Below are 25,101 nucleotides of genomic sequence, written 5' to 3' on the forward strand. Positions count from 1 at the left end.
CTCAGACGGTGTTCAGGAAGAAAAGATCAGGCAGAATTGGTGGTGGAGTGTTTGTGTTTGTCAGGAGTGGTTTATCTTGTAGTGAAGTCGAAGTAGATACTCCGTACGAAATGGTATGGCTGGAGGTTATACTTAACAGCCGAACTAAGTTAACAATTGGTTCCTTCTACCGACCCCCAGACTCCGATGATATAGTTGCTGAACAGAGAAAATTGTAGTCTTGTAACAGATGAATACCCCACTCATACGGTTATAGTTGGTGGGGACTTCAAACTTCACTCGACATGTTGGCAAAAATAATTGTTCAAAACCTGTGGTAGGCAGAAAACATCTTGCGAGGTTGTCCTAAATGCTTTTTCCGAAAATTATTTCGAGCAGTTAGTCCACGAACCAACGCGAAAACACACTTGACCTCTTAGCCACAAACAATCCAGAGCTAATAGAGAGAATCATGACTGATACAGGGATTAGTGATCACAAGGTCGTTGCAGCTAGGCTCAATACCGTTTCTTCCACATCCACCAGAAACAAATGCAAAATAATTTTATTTGAAAAAGCGGATAAAGTGTCACTAGAAGCCTTCCTAAGAGACAACTCCATTCCTTACGAACTGAATATGCAAATGTAGACGAGATGTGGCTCAAATTCAAAGATATAGGGGCAACAGCAATTGAGAGTTTCAACAGGTCCGAACGCTGTTGCAGAGGCAACGGAAAAAGCTTGCGAAGTTCAGAAGAACGCGAAATCCCGAAGATTGGCTAAAATTTACAGACGCGCGAAATTTGACACGGACTTCAATGCGAGATGGCTTTAATAGGTTCCACAACGAAACATTGTCTCGAAATTTGATAGAAAGTCTGAAGAAATTCTGGTCGTATGTAAAGTACACAAGCGGCAAGACGCAGTCAATACCTTCGCTGCGCAGTGCCGATGGTACTGTTACCGACGACTGTGTCGCTAAAGCAGAGTTATTGAACGTAGTTTTCCGAAATTCCTTCACCAGGGAAGACGAATGAAATATTCCAGAATTTGAAACACGAACAGCTGCTAGCATGAGTTTCTTAAAAGTAGGTACCTTAGCAGTTGCATAGCAACTCAAATTGCTTGATACTGGTAAGTCTTCAGGTCCAGATTGTATACCGATTAGGTTCCTTTCAGATTACGCTGATACAATAGCTCCCTACCGCCGCTCGCTCACCGATAGATCTGTGCCTACAGATTGGAAAATTGCGCAGGTCGCACCAGTGTTTAAGAAGGGTAGTAGGAGTAATCCATCGAACTACCGACCTATATCATTGACGTCGGTTTGCAGTAGGATTTTGGAACATATACTGGATTCAAAGTTTATGAATCACCTCGAAGGGAACGATTTATTGATACGTAATCAGCATGGTATCAGAAAACATCGTTCTTGTGCAACACACGAAGCAATGGCCGCTATCGACAGGGGATCTCAGGTTGAGTCCGTGTTTCTGGATTTCGGAAGGCTTTTGACACCGTTCCTCACAAGCGACTTCTAATCAAGCTGTGGGCCTATGGGGTATCGTCTCAGTTGCGACACTGGATTCGTGATTTCCTGTTAGGAAGGTCGCAGTTCGTAGTAATAGACGGCAAATCATCGAGTAAAACTGAAGTGATATCAGGTGTTTCCCAGGGAAGCGTCCTGGGACCTCTGCTGTTCCTGATCTATATAAATGACTTGGGTGACAATCTGAGCAGTTCTCTTAGATTGTTCGCAGATGATGCTGTAATTTACCGTCTAGTAAGGTCATCCGAAGACCAGTATCAGTTGCAAAGCGATTTAGAAAAGCTTGCGGTATGGTGTGGCAGGTGGCAGTTGAAGCTAAATAACGAAAAGTGTGAGGTGATCCACATGAGTTCCAAAAGAAATGCGTTGGAATTCGATTACTCGATAGATAGTAAAATTCTCAAGGGTGCCAATTCAACTAAGAACCTGGGTGTAAAAATTACGAACAACTTCAGATGGAAAGACCACGTAGGTAGTATTGTGGGGAAGGAGAGCCAAAGGTTGCGATTCATTGGCAGGACACGTAGAAGATGCAACAAGTCCACTAAAGACAGCTTACACTACACTCGTTCGTCCTCTGTTAGAATATTGCTGCGCGGTGTGGGATCCTTACCAGGTGGGGTTGACAGAGGACATCGAAAGGGTGCAAAAAAGGGCAGCTCGTTTTGTATTATTACGTAATAGGGGAGAGAGTGTAGCAGATATAATACGCGAGTTGGGATGGAAGTCATTAAAGCAAAGACGTTTTTCGTCGCGGCGAGATCTATTTACGAAATTTCAGTCACCAACTTTCTCTTCCGAGTGCGAAAATATTTTGTTGACCCCAACCTACATAGGTAGGAATGATCATCAAAATAAAATAAGAGAAATCAGCGCTCGAACAGAAAGGTTTAGATGTATGTTTTTGCCGCGTGCTGTTCGGGAGTGGAATGGTAGGGAGATAGTATGATTGTGGTTCGATGAACCCTCTGCCAAGTACTTAAATGTGAATTGCAGAGTAATCATGTAGATGTAGATGTAGAGTCCCAGTCAAAAGTTTCACGTTTATAAATACTTGTGCTACATTTCAGCAGGTGTCATCTGCTGAGGAGCGTTAGGGGGGGTTGGGCGGAGCGTGGGGGGGGGGGGGGTGAAGAGGGGAAGGGGGAGGGAGTGTGCATGGGGTGAGCGGGTCTCTAATATAGATTTTGGCAACTAGGCAGCATTCTGCCGCCGTATCATTCGTATAATTTTAATAATTCTGATAACTTCCCAGTCCAGTATATCAAAGAAAAGCCTAATAATCTCTACCAATTGCAAGTTTTTGCCGTCAAACCCAGCTTGTGACCATTCATCCTGCTCAAGAAATTCTGTAGATATAACAACATAATAAGCAACCAGTTGCATAAAATAAATTTAATTTCTTTACCGGTTTCGAGCACTATATGCCCTTCTTCAGGTTTTTCCTCAATAAGAGTCATTCAGCAAAATTCCTTGGTCATGTATCCTCTTATTGATGACACTTGCAAATAATGCGATAGGTGTAACCTTCTGAAGAAGGGTCGTAAGTGTCCGAAACCGGTAAGGAAATTAAATTTCTCTTGGGCAACTGGTTGCCTATTATTTTGCTATATATAAATACAGTTGCCGACGATGGACAAAACAGCAAATTCTGTAGACCACAACGGAGAAATATGGGTGGATAATAAAATGAAGTCGTCCTGCGAAAAATGGCTGAAATCGATAAAACTGACATACGCCAAATTGAGCTATATAATCCTTTGATAACTGAATTAAATTGCCGGCCGCGGTGGTCTCGCGGTTCTAGGCGCGCAGTCCGGAACCGTGCGACTGCTACGGTCGCAGGTTCGAATCTTGCCTCTTGCATGGATGTGTGTGATGTCCTTATGTTAGTTAGGTTTAAATAGTTCTAAATTCTAGGGGACTGATGACCACAGCAGTTGAGTCCCATAGTGCTCAGAGCCATTTTTGGAATTAAATTACAGTTGCCATTACCTACTTTATGAAATAAAGTAACCAACTGGAATGCAAAACAAAATGCTTTTTCTTAAGTGCACTCAAAAGAAGAAGAGTTATTCACCGTATCATCAGACACCAAGTGACTCAGAAAATTTCTAAATCTTCCCACACGCTATGGTCTGGTGCAACATCACTGAGTGGGGACAGAATGCAACCAGTCGTCAAGAAATGACACGGCATCCCCATGCGTTTTGTCCAATCGGGTGGATGCTAAACACACCAGCACCAACTGCTCAAGCCTCTTACCAGTTTACCGCAGAAAATTTGGATAACCGTTCAGTGGAAATCTTCTCAATTTGTGTATTGGTCTGTCTGACCAATTGCAAGACGTACTTTTAAAAAGTGTGGTACACATCATTGTCGCCAGCCCAGCCATACCACTCGTCAGCACCGCAAACTTAATCAAGGGGCGTTCCCACGTCTCTGCATTGAGAACCAAGAAAGATTTCTGATTCTACGATCGTACATAGTTTTCCAATCATTTACATATTCATACATAACAGTGTTATCCATGGTTAGGATTAAGCTTCAGGGGAGTTGGAACGCTCTATCGCGACGATGTCAAATTTAGTGACTTGGCTTCCCTGTATTTCAGGAACCCCGGTAGCCATTGTGGTGAAACTTTTACAGCACATTAAACTGTATTGTCTGAGTCTACTGACCTACAATTATTGCATTTCAGCCCCTGTTTCCCGAGATACAATTTTTTAATTACATGGTTAAAATTTTATGTACTTTTTTCTACGTTATCCTAAACAATTTTAATTACACATAACATTATGTTATTCTTTTAGTTCAGTAGACTCAGGATACGTATTTTATTACTCTTATTACTCCCTGAAAACTTGAATAGGCTACTCGAAAAGATTTAGGGAAAAATGCAACAAAAAATGTAAATTTTCAAGATCGGCCTGTAAAGTTTCAAAAGACTGTAACTCTCTTAGTACATGCTTAATTTTTTTATTTTTAGTCACTCAGTTTTCAAGTTTTTTCTTCTTTTTTTCTTTCTGGATTCCTTAGTGGCCAACTGTGCTACTTCATTAATGCGAACCTTGTCCATCCGTTCAACTTCTCTGATTCAGTTTGCTCCAGGATTAATTACCATTTGCTGTAGCACTTTCACCTTACCAATGTTGCCATCATTAAAAGCAATGACAGAATCACTAACGCCCCCTTTAGTGTCTTCATTTCCGACAAAAACATTTTTTGGTAAGCGATTCCATGTAATATTACTGAACGGCTCACTAGGATTTTGAGTCTGACCATGCAGACACTTCTCCAGTAATCCAGGATTGCCAGGTCTCTGTAAATAGGTTTTATGATATCCATGACTGCTGCTAGGATGGAACGTTCATGGCTGTTCTAACTGTTTGAGTACTGGGCATTGCGGTAATTGCACTATGAATCATGTCCAGGAGGTCAAAGGTGGTGTACTGGGTTTTCATCAGCTGACAGTCTGTGGAAGAAGGTAGCCCATGCTGCCTGCTTCATTTTCAACGAATCCTCAGTACTCTTTCTAAGGACCATCCCATTATACTGCTGCAGTTCATCAATCATTTTGCCTCTGTGCCTGTTTCTTATGGTTTTATCATCAGAAAGTTTCTTGTCTCTCAAACTTTGTTTCAACTTCCTCAACCTGGTGTCCATCCTCTAGTAGACATGACCTGTATAACACAGCAATCAACAACCTTCTACATAAAAAAATACCCATTTCGTTAGATCTTGAAGTAATACACGTAAAAATTTTAACATTTTCAACCGAGTTAGATTACATTTAAAAAAATAAAATAAAATACTTCCCATGTGAGTTTGTAAGAGTGATATATATATATATATATATATATATATATATATATATATATATATATATATATCATTTTATTTGTAAAATTGCTAATTTTATAATGAGATAAAAATCCGAAAATGTGAAAAAAAACTTTTTTTACGTTCTAACTCCCCTTAAGGAGTCCTATAGGATGCTGACGTGGCATAAAAGGAAATAAAATTAATAATGCTGTGGCGCAGTCTTTCTCCCATGCATGACCATATGTTAAGCAACTAGCAGAAAAGCAATCCACTGAATAAACGAAGCCAAATTAATCATTAAAAGTCGTAGTCTCGTGAAATGTGGTTGAAACAGACACCTTTCAGTGTAATGTGTTGAGCCTCATCCAGACATAGTATAACATGGCGGGCACGTGAGTACACACTTGTTATATTTACATCTACAGTGGTGTCAGCTAAATGATTTGGTAGGCTGTAGCAGACAACAAGATGATAAAGTGGTAAATATGCCTACAGTTCTTTTTATTCCTCGAACACCGGTCACTATTTTAGATTGAAACCCATGATTTCACAACACACTATGACCCCCGGTTTTAATGCCTTGCAATATTCCTCTTTATATGAAATCTGACCTATAAAAAAACTAAACTCCGGCCGAAGAGGCCATGAAGACCCAACGGTACCGACCGGCCGCCATGTCATCCTCAGCCCACAGGCGTCACTGGATGCGGACATGGAGGGGCTTGTGGTCAGCATACCACTCTCCCGGCCGTATGTGGGTTGGCGAGACTGGAGCCGCCACTTCTCGATCAAGTAACTCCTCAGTTTGCCTCACAAGGGCTGAGTGCACCTCACTTTCCAACAGCACTCGACAGACCGGACTGTCACACATCCGAGGGCTAGCCCAGCCCGACAGCGAACTTCGGTTATCTGACGCGAACCGATGTTACCACTGCGGCAAGGCCGTTGGCAAATCTGACCTATAAGTCAACAAAATTGCTATTTGACTTCGTTTCATATACCACATAACCAGAAACATTCTCTTAGCACAATGGAATAATGAATGGGGTTTTAGTGTGAGCTAAACCAAAATAAACTGTAAACCATAATCTGTTGAATAGATCTCATGCAGCTTCTCCTGTCTGTTTTAATGAATCGCTCTTTATAGGAATGGTTCGTCCAGTGTAAATGGACTTGTACAATAAATCCTACAACACATAATAAATTGAAGTGGGCTCGTTTGATAGCAAAATATCGAAGTCTTTGTCGCCCCAACCATGTGTCTCAAAACTCGACTGCGGCATGCACTTACCTCTAGCAGAAGGTTTCGTTTAAAAATATGAAACTGACTGATTTCACATCATTACATATACATCTACATCCATACGCCGCAAGCCACTTGACGGTGCATGGTGGAGAGTACCTTGAGTACCTATTTCGGTTCTTCCTTCTATTCCAGTCTCGTTTGTTCGCCGAAAGAAGGATTGTCGTTATGCCTCTGTGTGGGCTCTAATCTCTCTGGTTTTATCCTCATGGTCTCTTCGCGAGATACACGTATGTGGGAGCAATTTACTGCTTGACCTCGGTGAAGGTATGTTCTCGAAACTTCAACAAAAGCCCGTACCGAGCTACTGAGCGTCTCTCCTGCAGAGCCTTCCACTGGAGTTTATCATTTCCGTAACGCTTTCGCGATTACTAAATGCTCCTGTAACGAAGCGCGCTGCTCTCCGTTGGATCTTCTCTATGTCTTCTATCAACCCTGTCTGGTACGGATCCCACACCGCTGAGCAGTATTCAAGCAGTGGGCGAACAAGCGTACTGTAACCTACTTCCTTTGTTTTTGGATTGCATTTCCTTAGGATTCTTCCAATGAATCTCAGTCTGGCATCTGCTTTACCGACGATCAACTTTACATGATCATTCCATTTTAAATCACTCCTAATGCGTACTCACAGATAATTTATGGAGTTAACTGCTTCCAGTTGCTGACCTGCTATATTGTAGCTAAATGATAAGGGATCTTTTTCTATGTTTTCATAGCACATTACACTTGTCTGCATTGAGATTCAATTGCCGTTACATGCACCATGCGCCAATTCGCTGCAGATCCTCCTGCATTTCAGTACAATTTTCCATTGTTATAACCTCTCAATATATCACAACATCATCCGCAAAAAGCCTCAGTGAACTTCCGATGTCATCCACAAGGTCGTTTATGTATATTGTGAATAGCAACGGTCCTACGACACTCCCCTGCGGCACACCTGAAATCACTCTTACTTCGAAAGGTTTCTCTCCATTGAGAATTACGATTAAAGAATCCTACAAATGAGATATGGAACAAGTAACTAAAAGTATTCCAAAGTGAACACGCATATTTCAAAATACTGTCCAATGACACTTGAATTAGCCCCACCTCCAAGCAGCGACAGTAGCGTAGGCAATTATTTCCTAACTTTTAATGGGAAAGCCCATTCTCAGCGTTGTATTCCTCCATCAAAACGAAAAGGGGACCGCTGGACGCTCCACTACGGCCTTGTAACGAACTACGACTTCTCTTAACAGGCAGTGCAGACCCATTAGAGGTTGTGAAATAACTGCCTGTACTACGCTAGCACCGTGGAGGTGGGGGCAGCTTACAGTCCATTAAGCTTACTCCCGGACGGTTTCTTCGAAAACGGTGTCCCCAGTGTTCTTCCCCATCGCTGTCCATCTAAACTTGTGTTTCTTGCCTAATGACCTCGTTGCCATCGGGCTGTTAAATCGAAACTTGTATTTTCCTTCTTTATCGGTAACTAGATCACAAAACACCTGCTAATAAACCAAAAATCTTCTTACATAAATACAGTAATGGGGAAAAATATTTCCTCTCCGTATTTAATTTTGTGTTAAAAAAGTAAACTTATAATTTGCACTTGCTTTTGATATACATTTCTCTTAATATAAGTAATGAACTCACTATGCTTCTCACCAACATTAAGCTGATTGTAAAGTGACGGCCGGCCGTAGCGGCCGAGCGGTTCTAGGCGATACAGTCTGGAACCGTGCGACCGCTACGGTCGCAGGTTCGAATTCTGCCTCGGGCATGGATGTCTGTGACGTCCTTAGGTTAGTTAGGTTTCAGTAGTTCTAAGTTCTAGGGGACTGATGACCACAGAAGTTAAGTCCCATAGTGTTCAGAGACATTTGAACCATTTTTTTGTTAAGTGACCAATATTCCCGTAAGAGTTTCCTCCAAAAAAGAAACTTATTTTTGCTTTCGTGAGTTACCGTTTCATGAAATTTTCAAACTTATCTCTCTGCGGCAATCATATCCACTGGAGAAGTCAGATTCCCTACAGCTGTCTGAGGAAAATTGTTCGTTCTGTCATAACAAGAAACTCCCAATTCAATGAGTCACCTCGATAAGTGGTCTCTGCGACCATATTGTCTGTAATATCTGTGGCCAGAGGCACGCACGCATATGCCTGTACTCACGTGGATGAAAAATCACCCTGTTTTGTCAAGCAGGCTTTTAAATGGCAGGCGTCCATCACACGGGGGCTTATGTTGGCTTACGTCATTTGTCTCCGCAGCGGTTAATTGTTGCCAGCGTTTGCTGCATGGAAACAAATTGCGAACCTGAATTAAAAATGAAAAATGATTTTATTTACAGGGAACGTTATACTCCGCCTAAAACTAACATCTCTTTGCTGTCAGGTGCAACGCGGGACGATCTGTGAATATTACGGCTAAATTACTCGCCTGCGGCAGTAATTCAATGAAGAATTTTCGAACGTCCGCGAAAAAAATTATTTTTAGAGCGATATTTCTGGACGTTTGCGGACGTTATTTAAAGAGATCTGTCCGAAATTAGAGAACGTATAAATATAATAAAGTCAAAACGCACGTATCTGTGTGTAGGAAGCTACGTTTCACGTTCAAAATTTTTTGACATTTAAGACGTTTGTTTACTAAATTAGCGACAGATATATCAAAAGTTTTCTAAAAGAAAAGAGAAAAGGAAGGTTTGAAATTCACGTCTCAAGTTAATCGAAAACTAGATTTTATGTAATTGAGTCGGTGAGCTGGGAGAAACCAGAAAACTTTTTACCACACAGCGAGTTTAGGCATGGTGTCGTTGAGTTGCCATGTAGGAACTGGTACCAAGTTGAAACAACATTACAACATACTTTATCCATCGACTGTGGTCAATATTCGATTCTGAGTGTACTGGAAAAAAAATGGTTCAAATGGGTCTGAGCACTAGGGGACTTAACTGCTGTGGTCATCAGTTCCCTAGAACATAGAACTACTTAAACCTAACTAACCTAAGGACATCACACACATCCATGCACGAGGCAGGATTCGAACCTGCGACCGCAGCAATCGCGCGGTTCCGGACTGCGCGCCTAGAACCGCAAGACCACCGCGGCCGGCAGTGTGCTGGAGGTGACCCTTCGATGCTAATGAGATAACTAGCCGTTTGAAGCGGAAGGAGAAAGGACTGTGTTACGGAAGTTTATGTTATTCATTTTCATTATAGCAGTAAGAGCGTGTACCCAAAATACAAGCATAAGGAAAATACAGCAAAGCAGACAACGGTGAATACGCTTCATCATTATCTTGTCCATTCTTCGCTGGCCAGTGGCAAGTGGCAGATACTGATAAAAAATATAAATATTGTTTATTTGCAAGGAAAAAAGTCGACATGACTGCTTATCCAACTCATCGATTCAATTGAGTGAATTATGTTCGAGAAAACATAACTGCTATAGCAGTTCAGTACAGTGATTTAGAGAAAATATCTGTACCATTTAATTCCTACATTAGGACCTAACTGCCATACAAGAGCCTTCGTTTTGAGAACATTATGGACTACCAAAACATCGTTTTGCAGCTACACTACTGGCCATTAAAATTGCTACACCAAGAAGAAATGCAGATGATGAACGGGTATTTATTGGACAAATATATTATACTACAACTGACATGTGATTACAGTTTCACGGTGCGGTAGCGTTCTCGCTTCCCACGCGCGGGTTCCCGGGTTCGATTCCCGGCGGAGTCAGGGATTTTCTCTGCCTCGTGGTGGCTGCGTGTTGTGTGATGTCCTTAGGTTAATTAGATTTAAGTAGTTCTAAGTTCTAAGGGACTGATGACCATAGATGTTAAGTCCCATAGTGCTCAGAGCCATTTGAACAGTTTCACGCAATTTGGAATTTGGGAGCATAGATCCTGAGAAATCATTACCCAGAACAATCACCTCTGGCCGTAATTACGGCATTCATACTCCTGGGTATTGAGTGAAACATAGCTTGGATGGCGTGTATGGGTACAGCTGCCCATGCAGCTTCAACACGATACCACAGTTCATCAAGAGTAGTGATTGCCGCATTGTGACGAGCCAGTTGCTCGGCCACCATTGACCAGACGTTTTCAATTGGTGAGAGATCTGGAGAATGTGCGGGACAGAGCAGCACTCGAACATTTTCTGTATCCAGAAAGGCCCGTACAGGACCTGCAACATGCGATCGTGAATTATCTGCTGAAATGTTGGGTTTCGCAGGGTTCGAATAAAGTGCAGGGCCATGGGTCGTAACACACATAAAATGTAACGTCCACTATTCAAAATACAGTCAATTCGAACAAGAAGTGACCGAGACGTGTAAGCAATGGCACCTCATACCATTACACCGGGTGATACACCTGTATGGCGATGACGAAAACACGCTTCCAATATGCGTTCACCGCGATGCGACCATCAATATGCTGTAGACAGAACCTGGATTCATCCGAAAAAATGACGTTTCGCCATTCGTGCACTCAGCTTCGTCGTTGAGTACACCATCGCAGGCACTCCTGTCTGTGATGCACCGTCGAGGGTAACCGCAGCCATGGTCTACGAGCTGATAGTCCATGCTGCTGCAAACGTCGTCGAACTATTCGTGCAGATGGTTGTTGTCATGCAAACGTCGCCATCTGTTGACTCAGGAATCGAGATTTGGCTGCACGACCCGTTAAAACCTTGCGGATAAGATGCCTGTTATCTTGACTGCTAGTGATACGACGCCGTTGAGATCCAGCACGGCGTTCCGTATTACCCTCCTGAACCCACCGATTCTATATTCTGCTAACAGTCGTTGGGTCTCGACCAACGCGAGCAGCAATGTCGCGATACGATAAACCGCAATCGCGATAGGCTACCATCCGACCTTTAACAAAGTCGGAAACGTGATGGTACGCATTTCTCCTCCTTCCACGAGGCATCACAACAACGTTTCACCAGGCAACGCCGGTCAACTGCTGTTTGTGTTTGACAAATCGGTTGGAAACTTTCCTCATGTCAGCACGTTGTCGGTGTCGCCACCGGCGCTAACCTTGTGTGAATGCTCTGAAAAGCTAATCATTTGCATATCACAGCATTTGCTTCCTGTCGGTTACATTTCGCGTCTGTAGCACGTCATCCTCGATGTGTAGCAATTTTATGGCCAGTAGTGTATATTTAGAGGTCCTTGATGTTGTGCCTCTATCAACTGGCAATGTATGGATGTGAAGACTAATCTTTTGTACAGTCTGCGTCAGTGCTTAGGCAAATGATTTTATAAATGTCACTCATTCTGCCGCCTTCAATGTCTGCTTCCCTCCAGAGTATGAGATGCGGTGTGTGATCTTTATCATCTTGGAATTTCTTCATTTCTCTTATTACTGCTCATTGTATGCTTCAAACTGTACGGTTATGGAGACAGTTGACACACGTGTGGAACAGTGCGTTGATTGCCTGATTCATGGTCAGTTCAACCCCATTTCCGCACATAGCGCTTCCTTGCCGGCGTGACCCATGTGCTGACACTTAAAGTAGCGTATAGGGCTGGGTATTATAGTGCCGTTTTCGTACTACCTCCGTCAAACGCAAATAACATGCTTAATAGCATGTGTAAAGTGAAAATTCAGTACAATCAAGCCACTGAACGTCAACGACTTAGGTAAACTCGAAGATATTACTCAAGTGAATAAAACGTTCTCGGTTTTCAAGCCACGTCAAATCGAATAAAATCCTCGAGCTTTCGATGTCCATTTCCACCATCGTCGTCAGGAGTTTACTGACTACCGGGGCTGCTGTGGTTTCTCGCTTATATAGACATGATATCATCAGCAGGCAATCAGACGGACCCAGTGTGATCTCTTCTGCTTAACAGTACTCATTACATGCTGGAAGTGGTGCCTTATGCAACTGATAATCATTTTAGCATGATTTGATTTTATTGTACGCCAGTACAGCCGTAACAAATTATAAGTAGGCCCATGGACTTCCCATCATTATAGGACTAATAACGGTAAGATTCCATAATAGCGGATTGCAGTAGAAGAACCAGTTTTAGTTTGTACGGACACGTCTAGTTACGAGTTAACAGGTGTAGAAACGTAGTCTGCTGATTTGAGCGAGCGAGCGCAGGATTACCTTCGTGACGTACGCGCCGCCGCCTGCATTTCTCGCAGGCCTCGTGCGGGACCGAGTGACGTCACATAGCGCGAGTCGCCTGCACCACGTTTGAAACTGCCGCTCTCGCGTCCCTACAAGAGTGAAGCCTATGTCTGCGCTCTTTTTCAATGTCCAATGCCCTCCCCAAAGCGCTAATATTGCGTACCCCTGGTCTTTGTTAAAATTATTGCTGTTCGTTCTGATTTCTGCCGCTTCTTTGATATCAGAATCTCAGTGTTTGAGCCAAAACCCTTGTCTACGATAACGTTGGAAGCTGAAGAAGCGAATTAAAATTTGTGGTGCGGCCGGGTATATAACCCGGGTTTTCTTGCTTACTAGGGACATATGCTGACCATTACACCACCGCAGTATTATAGCCAACAGAGCTGCACAAACTATCCACGTTCAAATACCCTCTCCAACCCAAATTCCAATTCACATATCCCCTTATATTGTCACTATTACCAGCGCTCTCTGACACTGGAATAGCACCCCAGCATTGGACGTAATGTGTAAGTGCTGTATTACATGCGATCGTATAGATCTTAAATTAAATTTTCCCTGAAACATTTAAGTCTCTAATTTATCCAACGTTATCGTAAATAAATTAGAGACTTAAATGTTTCAGGGAAAATGTAAGATCTATACGATCACATGTAGTACAGCACTTCCACATTACGTCCAATGCTGGGGTGCTATTCCAGTGTCGGAGAGCCCTAGTAATTTTGACAGTTTAAGGGGAGATGTGAATTGGCGTTTGTGTTGGGGAAGGTATTTGACTTGGGTAGTTCGTGCAGCTCTGATGGCTATAGTGCTGCTGTGGTGTAATGGTGATCATATCTACCCACTAAGTAAGAAGTCCCAGGTTCCTGTCCCGGCCTCAGTACAAACTTTAATTCCCTTCTTCATCATCCAGTGTTATCGTAGATAAACTAGAGACTTAAATGTCTCAGGGAAAATTTAATTTAAGAAAAACCCTTGTCTTTTCAAATTGTACTTTATGCCCGTTTTCTAGGCAATGTTCAGCCACGGACAACTTCTGAAGTTTCGTTTGATATGTCGTGAATGCTTTGCCCAACCCTCTGCAGTAGTGCGAACAGTATGACGTATGTAAGTACTATCACATTCAGAGCCAACCCCGTGCACGCCACTAACTGCAAGACCTACGTCGTTTGTAGTGGGGCATAACGTACTTGTTATCTTGGAGGTAGGCCGGAACGTTGGTCTCAGTCTGTCTCTCTTCATCACGCGTCCTATCTTGTTAGTAAGTACTCCACAGTATGGAAGGAATGCAGGTGGGTTGGTTTCTTGCGCTGAGTCACGAGTAGTCGGTAGCACTTGAAAGCTTCTACCGTTTCTCCCTTTCTAACCATTTTGTCTGAACAAGCACTTCAAATGCTGAAATTCAGACTCTAGATGGCCATCGTCAGAAATAATCTTCATCCCCACTAGTGTATTCATGACCGATTTCTTGTTGTTGGCGTTCAAATACCCAGTGATTAGCACACTGGGCGCGCATTCGGGAGGACGACGATACAATCCCGCGCCCGGCCATCCTGATTTAGGTTCTCCGTGATTTCGCTAAATCGCTTCAGGCCAATGCCGGGATGGTTCCTTTGAAAGGGCACGGCCGACTTCCTTCCCCATCCTTCCCTAATCCGATGAGACCGATGACCTCGCAGTCTGGTCTCCTCCCCAAATCAACCTAACCCGTTCAGATACCGGCCTCCTGCCTTCCGCTCAACTAAGACATCCAAGAACGGAAACTTGCCATCCCTCTCCAACACGACAATAAATTTAATGTTCGTATGGACACCCTTCATGTGGCTGACGAACTGCTGCAGTGCATTTTCACCTTGGGGCCATTTCAAGAAAGTGTGAACGTATCTTAGGAAGCAACATGTGCGAAACCTCGCTGAGTTAAGAGCTTGCTCCTCAAAGTGTTTTATGCGACGCGGCAGCGGCAGTTTCAACCGTGGTTCCGGCACCTCATGTCAGGTGATGTCACTCGGTCCTGCGGCAGGACGGAGCTGCTAGGAGCTGCCCAACTTGCCTTCAGCGCATGCATGACTCCGGCTCTCTCTGAAAGGTTCCAAACGCTGTCATCACATCTGTACAAGCACAGCACTCTGCCAACCATGGCAGTCGGTCATTTTAACTCTTGATGACGATGGTGGTGACAGCTATCGAAAGCTCGTGTGTTTCATTCGAAGTGACGCGGCTTGTAAACCGAGAAGACTGTAGAGCATCCGGCCACGGCTTCGTATTAGTAGTACTAAATATCTACGGCTAGTCGACTTGTTTATAATATTTAGTGATATACATGAAACTTCCTCGTGAATCATTCTATCTAGTGGTGAAAAAAAAATGGTTTAAATGGCTCTGAGCACTATGGGACTTAACATCTATGGTCATCGGTCCCCTAGAACTTAGAACTACTTAAACCTAACAAACCCAAGGACATCACACAACACCCAGCCATCACGAGGCAGAGAAAATCCCTGACCCCGCCAGGAATCTAACCCGGAAACCCGGGCATAGGATGCGAGAACGCTACCTCACGATCACGAGATGCGGGCTATCTATTGGAGAAAACCACATCAAAATCCCTTCAGTTATTCCTTAGGTTAACCACAAAGTACAAACAGAAATAATTTTCTGTGGGGGCGGGGGAGGTTTATTTATAATATGGACTGATTATGGTGATACTTCACTGCTCTCTGTAGTTGTGGCGACGGTTTACGGATTCAGGCACCAGATACCGCATCCTTTCTGACTGTCCGTCTCGTAGCTCCCATCATTGCCATGAGGTGTCAAATTAAATATATAGCATATAGCAACACATACACTACACGTTGTTACTATAAACAATAAATTATACTTTTCTTTTTCTTTTGCAAAGCTGTAAGGTGTCAACAAATCAAACACCTTCCATGAAATCCCTGAGATGATAAGGAGATCCAGTAGTATGTCACATAGCTCCGAATAAATCGTAACATTTAATTAACCAAAGTAATACGAGTAACGAGTGAGCAAATGGAATACCACAGAAAGCTTAAATGCATGTCATACCTTCCCACTGTGAGACAGACGCAGTTCCGAGGGGAGAAACGAGAACAGAAGCCGAGAGCAGAACCGTGTTAAGCTGAAGGCCCTACGATAAGGGACTGACACCCACGTTTTCAGCTAACCGCTAGATCCACCCCCAACCCATGTTAAAAGCTAGAGCCCTCCAGAAGAACAGTATAGATCTTACGATAACGCTAAAAGGACCACACCAGCTGCAAGTTTTAGCACGAGACTTTTTCACGTCTCTGTTACGTTGCAAACTTTAAAAACATTCCCCCCCACGAAAAGTATAACGTTTCTCATTGGATAGACAGAATTTTTGTAGGCGTAGCTTAAGGTTAACATTGAGACCCTGATTGGTCAGATGAAAACACAGCCAGACAGTTTATTTAAACCAACTTCAGTAAATTATAGTAAGGATAAGTTAAGGTGGAGTTGCTTCTGAGACAGCGAGGTGAGCGGAGCTGTGCTGTCCGCCGCCCCCTGACGAACACCGACAAGGTAATGAACGCACGCGATGCCGCATAGCAGCGCATAAACCTTCACTCAGAACTATAGAAGTCTAATCTGTTACACCTCTTTTTGCATAATACTAGTGTCGATTGTAAATTAAAGCTCATGGTGTTCATATTTGCCACTTGAAGTAAAAATCTGAAACGCGATGATTTTTCTGTTATATAGTTATTGAGAAGCCACATCAGCCACTGTAATTTACGACAAGTAAGATAGGTAATTAAAGATAATTGAGGGTCACTGTAGACCATTTTGATAGTTTCATCTCTTGTGAAACTTAATTTAAACCTAGATTATAGATGTGATATGGCATAGGTCATCCTTCGATCCATTGTAGAACTTGGAAACCCATTCAGAGAATATTCGTTCACATTTTTGTTGAACGCAGTTGGTTTTTACCATCCTGTATTAAACATTTCCTTTTATCAATAGTGAAATTTATAAACGATGTTTTATGAGTAGAATAAAATTTCCAATGGTAAACTTAACTGCTTTTTCGATGTTATTTTACCAGCTAACTAAAATTAGGAAAGCCTTGAACCACTTCCACTAAATTTAGCTAGTATTAAGATTCTTTTACAGGGAGTGCAGTGGAGCTGACGCTGAAATCATTAACTATTTGGTTATATCATCGCTAGTCTCACTGAACTCTTCTGAATTCTACATGTCATGTGTGGTCTGGCGTCTCCTTACCAGCAACAGGTCCCAGGTTCAAACTAGTCAATTCCCTAAGAAACACGTTCAGAGCGTCGTTGCGCGAACGTTGTAGGGAGTCACGATATAGAACAAACAGATACCACGCAGAATGTTAGAAAACACAACTGATTTCGGTTCCCAAGCCCATGAGCCATTGTTATTTGTTAAGTGTGCTGTACTAAACGACATTGATATGTGAGAGGAAGTGAATGGGTGATTACTTAACAATCAGAGCATCGAACAGAGTTTGTGAAAATTTACGTTTAACGCGGAGATAGCAGTGAATCGGTGTTGTGTCGAAATGACAAATATGCCAAGCACTGCCGAATACATTAGTTGCCACGAACACTGTGTGAGAAAGTATCAGACTAATTCACGTAGCGGATTCCTATGAGATGCTACAGGCTCTAGTGATAATGTATACTGGGCTTATCTGTGACTGTTGCTTGGTTGAACTGAATTCGCTGGTGTGACCTGAGTGGCAAAACTGGTGAGTTTCATAATTTTGTGGAGATATGTTCCATATATACAACTGAATGAAGGGCAGGTTTTTATTTTGCCATATGAGTTTCGCTTCTTTTATTTGTGAAGCATCTTCAGTCTCCTGTAATACATGTTTGTTTTCAAATATGTGTATAATCAACGCATTATGTAGTAGTCAGAAGAATGTTACTGCGTTACGTTTTTCTCTTTTTTTTTCAGCTTCGAAACAACCTTTGCAGCAAAAGTTTCTTGATATAAACTGTCACTGGTTGTTAGTTACAGACTGTGCGGTTGGTCCCGGCGGAGGTTCGAGTCCTTCCTCGGGCATGGGTGTTTGTCCTTAGGATAATTTAGGTTAGGTAGTGTGTAAGTTTATGGACTGTGACCTTAGCAGTTAAGTCCCATAAGATTTCACACACATTTCAACATTTTGTTACTTACAAATCTAAATTTGCTAGGCCATGTGTGTGGTCCTGCATAAAATACTTGCAACTACTACATGTTGCAAAAGAACACCTGCTGACAGCAGTCCACGTCGCTTTGATTTGATTTCAGGCAGCAGATGACTTTTTAAGAGATCTGTGGAAGTGAACCCAGGTTTCGTCCCCAGTAACGATTCTTGCAAGGAAGCCGTCACCTTCTCGTTTAAAGAGCTGAAGACGTTCTTCAGAAACATCAACAAGTCGGTCTCTCATTTCAGGTGTCAGCTACCGTGGAAACCATCTTGCAGGCACTTTGTGAAACTGGAGCACATCATGCACAATGTATTGAGCTGACCCATGAGTAATCTGTAAACATGCTGCAACGTCATTCAGTGTCACTAGGTGGTTTTCCTTCACTATGGCTTCAACTGCTGCAATGTTCTGTGGAGTCACAACTCGTCGTGCCTGACTTGGACGAGGAGCAACTTCCACTGAAGTCACACCATTTGTGTACTCCATTCGTAGACTTGCTTCTGTGACCAACCTTCATTCGTCGATGAATTTCAATAGGTTTCACACCTTCACTACGCAGAAACCGAATAACAGAACGCTGCTCTTCCCTGGTGCAAGTCACAAGTGGGGCGGCCATCTTTATACTGATACTGCGACGTTATGTGTGCATCTGCACTATGCTGCCACCTACAGGTATTCTGCACACTGTTTGTAGCATGCTTACCAAATTACAGGATAATGGCGCGAAATTTCTACTTGTTATTACAAATTTTAGGTTTTCATTTGACTCACCCTCATATATTTTGTATTTGCTATTACAAGTATGTTACTATGTTACGTTTTTCTCATGTATAGACAGGCCTCTGAAGATGCTTCGTAAGTAAACGAAACGAAACTATTATGGCAAACAACAGACTGCCTTTCATTTAGTTGCGAAACGGGACATACTTCCACGAAATTTGAAGCAACTAAGGAACGACGGAAACGCCAAAAAATGACGTTTATCATTTTGATCTGCAACCTAAATTTGAAAGTAGTTACAAAAGGAGGTTAACAGTGTTCTATATAAAGAGAAACGCGAATGTTGACCATCAGACTGCGTGTTTGCGAATGTGACACGTGCGTGAAAACAGACGATCTGCCTTTTCATATCCCACGTGTTGACATGATTCTACGCGCTATAAAAACTGTGAATCTGGAAAGTAATGCATCTTGTGGTCGAGGTATTATTGTGGTCGAAATACGGACGTTAATAAAACAGGGTGCTTGCTGTCTCTGACCGGTCCTTCTACTAGCGGGTGTCGACGGAGGAATGTTACAGTCGCCAGATCCACTGCGCACACGTCACGTGGATGCAACAGCTATATTTCAAAATTAATGCACGCGCTACAGCATCGTTAACACTACGTAGCTGGTGACCACATCGGACGGCATCATCCATCATGCACAGGTAAGCAACATCCTAGATTCGCATTGCTATGAAGTTCTCCCTCCGCAGAGGCCGTGAAAGCAGTTCAAATAATTTTTAATGTAATTTTATTTTTACTAACTTCATCAAAACATTCTTCTCAGTACATACATTTCTTTGCTAACTAAATTATATCCACATTCTCATTCTTAGCCATATCGTTTCCCTACCATTACAGTTTGAAAGATCCAGTTCGATTTAATATTTAAGCTTCTCTTTTTTTTTACTTTATGTGTATCAAATGGGGGATGTACTCGGGCATACATGTGTTCAGTAACGTTGTAGAGGAATTTTATGTGTTTATATTTGGTGGAAGATACGCGAACAGCGGTATACGTCGTTACTGCCCTAGCTCCGAAAACATTCCCCAGATCGTAACGGTTTCTCCTCCGGTATGGAACCTTCCTACGATAATTGACGGTTGTTTGCTTTCAGACGTCCCATGGCGTACACGCCAACGACCGTCTGTCCGAGGGAGCATAAAACGTGATTCATCTGAAGAGGTCACCTGTCGCCACTCACTTGCGGTTTGTCATGCAAATTCTAACCTTCGTTCCCGATGAACAACAGGTAACATAGGCGCACGAATCAGGTGCCTGTTGCGGAGGGCCACACACAATAATGTTCGCTGAATAGTCGTTGAGGAGACACTGTTGGTAACCCCTTGGTTCATCTAGGCGGTTAGTGCCTTACCATTCAACAGCTTCTCATGTAGTCACCCGTACACATCTCCGCAGCCGTCAATCACTCCTGTCATGCATTGTCCGTCGTGCACCACTGCTGACTCAGTACCGGTTTCGGATAGCGCCCTTTAGCCTTACATGGTGTACTGAAACCCAGACGGCAGACGAACAGATAACAAATTTAGCTGTTTCGGAAATGCTTCCACCCTTGGCCGGAAGGTCAATGTTTGTGCCTGTTTGGTCCTCACATAAATGGCTCCATTTCCTTTACGACAGCGGATGCACTGTTTTACACACCCACCCGGCGCTTTGTACACTAGTGGCCATTAAAATTGCTACACCACGAAGATGACGTGCTGCAGATGCGAAATTTAACTGACAGGAAGAAGATGCTATGATATGCAAGTGATTAGTATTTTTGAGCACTCACACAAGGCTGGCAACGGTGGCGACACCTACAACGTGCTGACACGAGGAAAGTTTTCAACCGATTTCTCATACACAAACAGCAGTTGACTGGTGTTGCCTGGTGAAACGTTGTTGTGATGCCTCGTATAAGGAGGAGAAATGCGTACCATCATGCTTCCGGCTTTGATAAAGGTCGGATTGTAGCCCATCGCGATTGCGGTTTATCGTATTGCGACACTGATGCTTGCGTTGGCCGAAATCCAATGACTGTCAGCAGAATATGGGATCTGTAGGTTCAGGAGGATAGTACGGAACGTCGTGCTGGATCCCAACGGCCTCGTATCACTAGCAGTCGAGATGTCAGGCATCTTATCCGCATTGCAGTAGCGGATGGTGCAGCCACGTCTCGATCCCTGAGTCAACAGATGGGGACGTTTGCAGGACAAGAACCATCTGCACGAACAGTTTGACGACGTTTGCAGCAGCATGGACTATCAGCTCGGAGACTATGTCTGCGGTTACTTTTGACGCTGCATCACAGACAGGAGCGCCTGCGATAGTGTACTCAACTACGAACCTGGGTGCACGAATAGTAAAACGTGATTTTTTCGGATGAATCCAGGTTCTGTTTACAGCATCGTGATGGTCGCATCCGTGTTTGGCGAAATCGCGGCGAACGCACATTGGAAGCGTGTATTCGTCATCGCCATACTGGCGTATAACCTGGCGTGATGGTATGGGGTACCATTCGTTACACTTCTGTGTTACCTCTTGTTCGCATTGACTGCACTTTGAATAGTGGACGCTACATTTCAGATGTGTTACAACTCATGGCTCTACCCTTCATTCGATCCCTGCGAAACCCGACATTTCAGCAGAATAATGCACGACCGCATGTTGCAGGTCCTGTTCGGACCTTTCTGGATACAGAAAATGTTCGACTGCTGCCGTGGCCAGCACATTCTCCAGCTCTCTCACCAACTGTAAACGTCTGGTCAGTGGTGGCCCAGCAACTGGCTCGTCACAATACGCCAGTCACTAGATGAACTGTGGTATCGTGTTGAAGCTGCATGGGTAGCTGTGTTTGACTCAGTGCACAGGCGTATCAAGGTCGTTATTACGGCCAGCGGTGGTTGTTCTGGGTACTGATTTCTCAGGATCTATGCACCCAAATTGCGTGGAAATGTAATCACATGTCAGTTGTAGTATAATATATTTGTCCAATGAATACCCGTTTATCACCTGCAGTTCTTCTTGGTGTAGCATTTTTAATGGCCAGTAGTGTATATCCTCCACTGACAGTGCTGACACCAGCTGTCTGTGAGTGGTTGTTGCACCCTGACGTCGAATATAGGCGGTGATTACGCTGATGTGACTTGACCTTTTAGGAATGATGTTTTAAAAACTATTTACTTTCGTGGCCAAAACACAATGGAACCCTTTTATTTTTAGCCCTTAGAAAATATCTTTTTACCACTCGGAATGGGGCGGCGTGTAGTAACTACCAGGTAAGGAAACACTGATGAAATTCCTGTATGGTGCGGGAAGTGGCAATTGGCAGTAAACAAAGAAAAGTGTGAGGTCATCTGCATGATACTAAAAGACATCCAATAAATTTTAGGTAGACGATAAATCGCACAGATCTAAGGGCTCTCAATTCGACTAAATACCCAGGAATTACAATTACGAGCAACTTAAATTGGAAAGACCACATAGATAATATTGTGGGGAAGGCGAAACAAAGACTGCACTTTGCTGGCGGAACACTTAGAAGATGCGAAAAACCCACTAAAGAGACAGCCGACATTACACTTGTCCGTCCGCTGCTGGAATATTGCTGCGCGGTGTGTGGTCCTTACTAGGTAGGATTGAAAGAGAAAATCGAAAAAGTGCAAAGAAGGGCAGCTCGTTTCGTATTAGCGCGCAGTAGGGGTGAGAGTGTCACTGATATGATACGCGAGTCGGGGTGGCAGTCATTGAATCAAAGGCGGTCTTCTTTGCGGCGACACCTATTTACGAAATTTCAACTACCAACTTTCTATTCCAAATGCGAAAATATTTTGTTGACGCCAACGTATGTAGGGAGAAATAATCATCACAATAGAATAAGAGAAATCAGAGCTCGAACGGAAAGATTTAGGTGTTCCTTTTTCCCACTTGTCATTCGAGAGTGGAATGGTAGCATTGTAGTAAGAAAATCGTTCGATGAACCCTCTGGCAGGCACTTAAGTGTGAATTGCAGAGTAACCACATAGATGTAGATACAGACCACTACCCGAAGGCTGGCCCGGGTGGCCAAGCGGTTCTAGGCGCTTCAGTGTGTGATGTCCTTAGGTTAGTTGGGTTTAAGTAGTTCTAAGTTCTAGGGGACTAATGACCTCAGAAGGTAAGTCCCATACTGCTCAGAGCCATTTTTGAACTACCCGAAGAAGCCAGGTGGGTGGGCATTTTTACAACTTCCTCGTTTTTGCGGCAAGACACAGTCACGCCCCTTACACGCCCTGCTATTCCAGTACTGATGGAAACAGTTACGTGCCATCTGTGGTAACACAGAGGAGTTAGTCTAAAACGCACTTGGTTTTTTGACAGAAGATCGATATCATCCTCTACTTAAATAAACATTTTCGAGAAAAGCCGTAATATTCTGTCCGCAAGACACAATGTGCGAAAATGCTGTGTTTTCGCATGGGAGGTTTTCCTCTCAGCCCAAACCTGTTGCTACCCCGCGCTCGGACGATCCATCCACCCCCTGTCCTCGCCACCGAACGAAGCCACATGGCTTCCACACTGCCACCGCAAACTTCCTCTACACTCCCTCCCTCGCGCCCTCTCTGCCACCACCATCCATCCCCACCCTCAGCATCCCACAACAACGCGCAATATTCCCGCGCGCGGAACGCCACCCCATACTTCACAACACGTCGCGACGCATCCGTAATACGGGCCGTTAAGTTCCTCATTAATTTACTGCTTTCCAAATTGGTAAACTTGTACGCGACCGACGAATATGAAGCAAGTTTAAAAGCTTGATTAACGCCGCTGTGTGTGCTCTATTGAGGGAGAGAATAACATAACACCGTAAATAACGCGGGCTTCCCGGTGTATGCCTATGGTTTCAACCCAACGGAAACTGCCGACGTAAATTAGGACTTCAAGTTTCGGGCTGAAAGTTTAATGACAATGTTAATACCTTGCATCTAGTAGAGCGCAGGGGATTATTCAAACGTGCGAAACTCGACGAGTTTCTTTCGATTATTATTCTCTTATCAACCAGAAAGTAATTCTTGCATTGTCAAGTGACGAGGAAGAGAAATACGAAGATACGGTGCTCAAGAGCAAGTAATTCACTCGACTGAGGCTTACCCCATTGCTGGTCGATAGAAAGAATTTTGTGTAATTATCTGAGAAAACAGAATCTTTAGCTTTAATGTGCTGTGCACTACAAAAACACTACTGAAACAATCCCCCAATAGACAACTATATTTACTTAAACCAACCGCTCCAGTTGCTAACTGTAGGTTCGTTGACACCACCTGTTTATATTCAGTAACGAATCATTCTCGCCGGCCAGAGTGGCCGAGCGGTTCGAATCCTGCCTCGGGCATGGATGTGTCTGATGTCCCTAGGTTAGTTAGGTTCAAGCAGTTCTAAGTTCTAGGGGACTGATGACCACAGCAGTTAAGTCCCATAGTGCTCAGAACCAATTGAACCATTTTTTTGAATCATTCTGGTATCAAGCGAGCACGCTGAGGACAGCACACTCACATAATAAGACGTAAAAATTGGATATGCTGCATGAAGAAACCTGATAACTCAGCTGGGAGTTGGAACGTTTAATTTCCATAACCATGCAGTCACTCGCTGCGGAAGAATTTCACTGCTTCGATGACTGGTAACTCATCAATTTCTCATGCGCAAGACAGTGCAAATTACATTTAGTAGTGTCACATAAGTAACTAGTCAATTGTCACTAGTTGCAACCAGTAGTCAACAGTCTCCTCACACACCGAAACAGTAATTAATTCTTGCTGAGTTTTTAATCTTAACTGACTGAAATTCTCTATATCCTTTATGTTAATAGCAGAGGTAGCCAACCTTTTAATTGTTCTTTCTAATATTTCTCTTATGTGCAAATACATTCGTGTACACATGGTAGCAGTCTAGAAAAGTCTTTATTTCTAGTATCAATATAAGAAGTGCTTCGTTATCCAACGTTAACCTCTTGTGATTACCAGGGAAACATATACTCTGTGTAGTATCCTTAGGGGTTTTCGAGGAAGCTCGGCACTCTCAAAGATGCTCACTTGAAATATGTTATTCAACGAAACTGGTAACCATTCGCAATATTACATCGAAAGTCGGCTTACAGGGAATCAGTCAGAAGACAATTTACCCATGGAGTGGTGATACAAAAACGGCTTCACGTAATGAAAGGCGGCTCGTATCCAAAAATTGCCTTCACCATTTTAATCCTGGACCTGAAGCAAGTTTACACGAGGTGATGGGAACGGCGATGGAAAGGTAAATTGGCTCGTAATACACATAAATCCTCG

Source organism: Schistocerca gregaria, chromosome 4, assembly GCF_023897955.1.
Source record: "Schistocerca gregaria isolate iqSchGreg1 chromosome 4, iqSchGreg1.2, whole genome shotgun sequence".
Classification (NCBI taxonomy): Eukaryota; Metazoa; Arthropoda; class Insecta; order Orthoptera; family Acrididae; genus Schistocerca; species Schistocerca gregaria.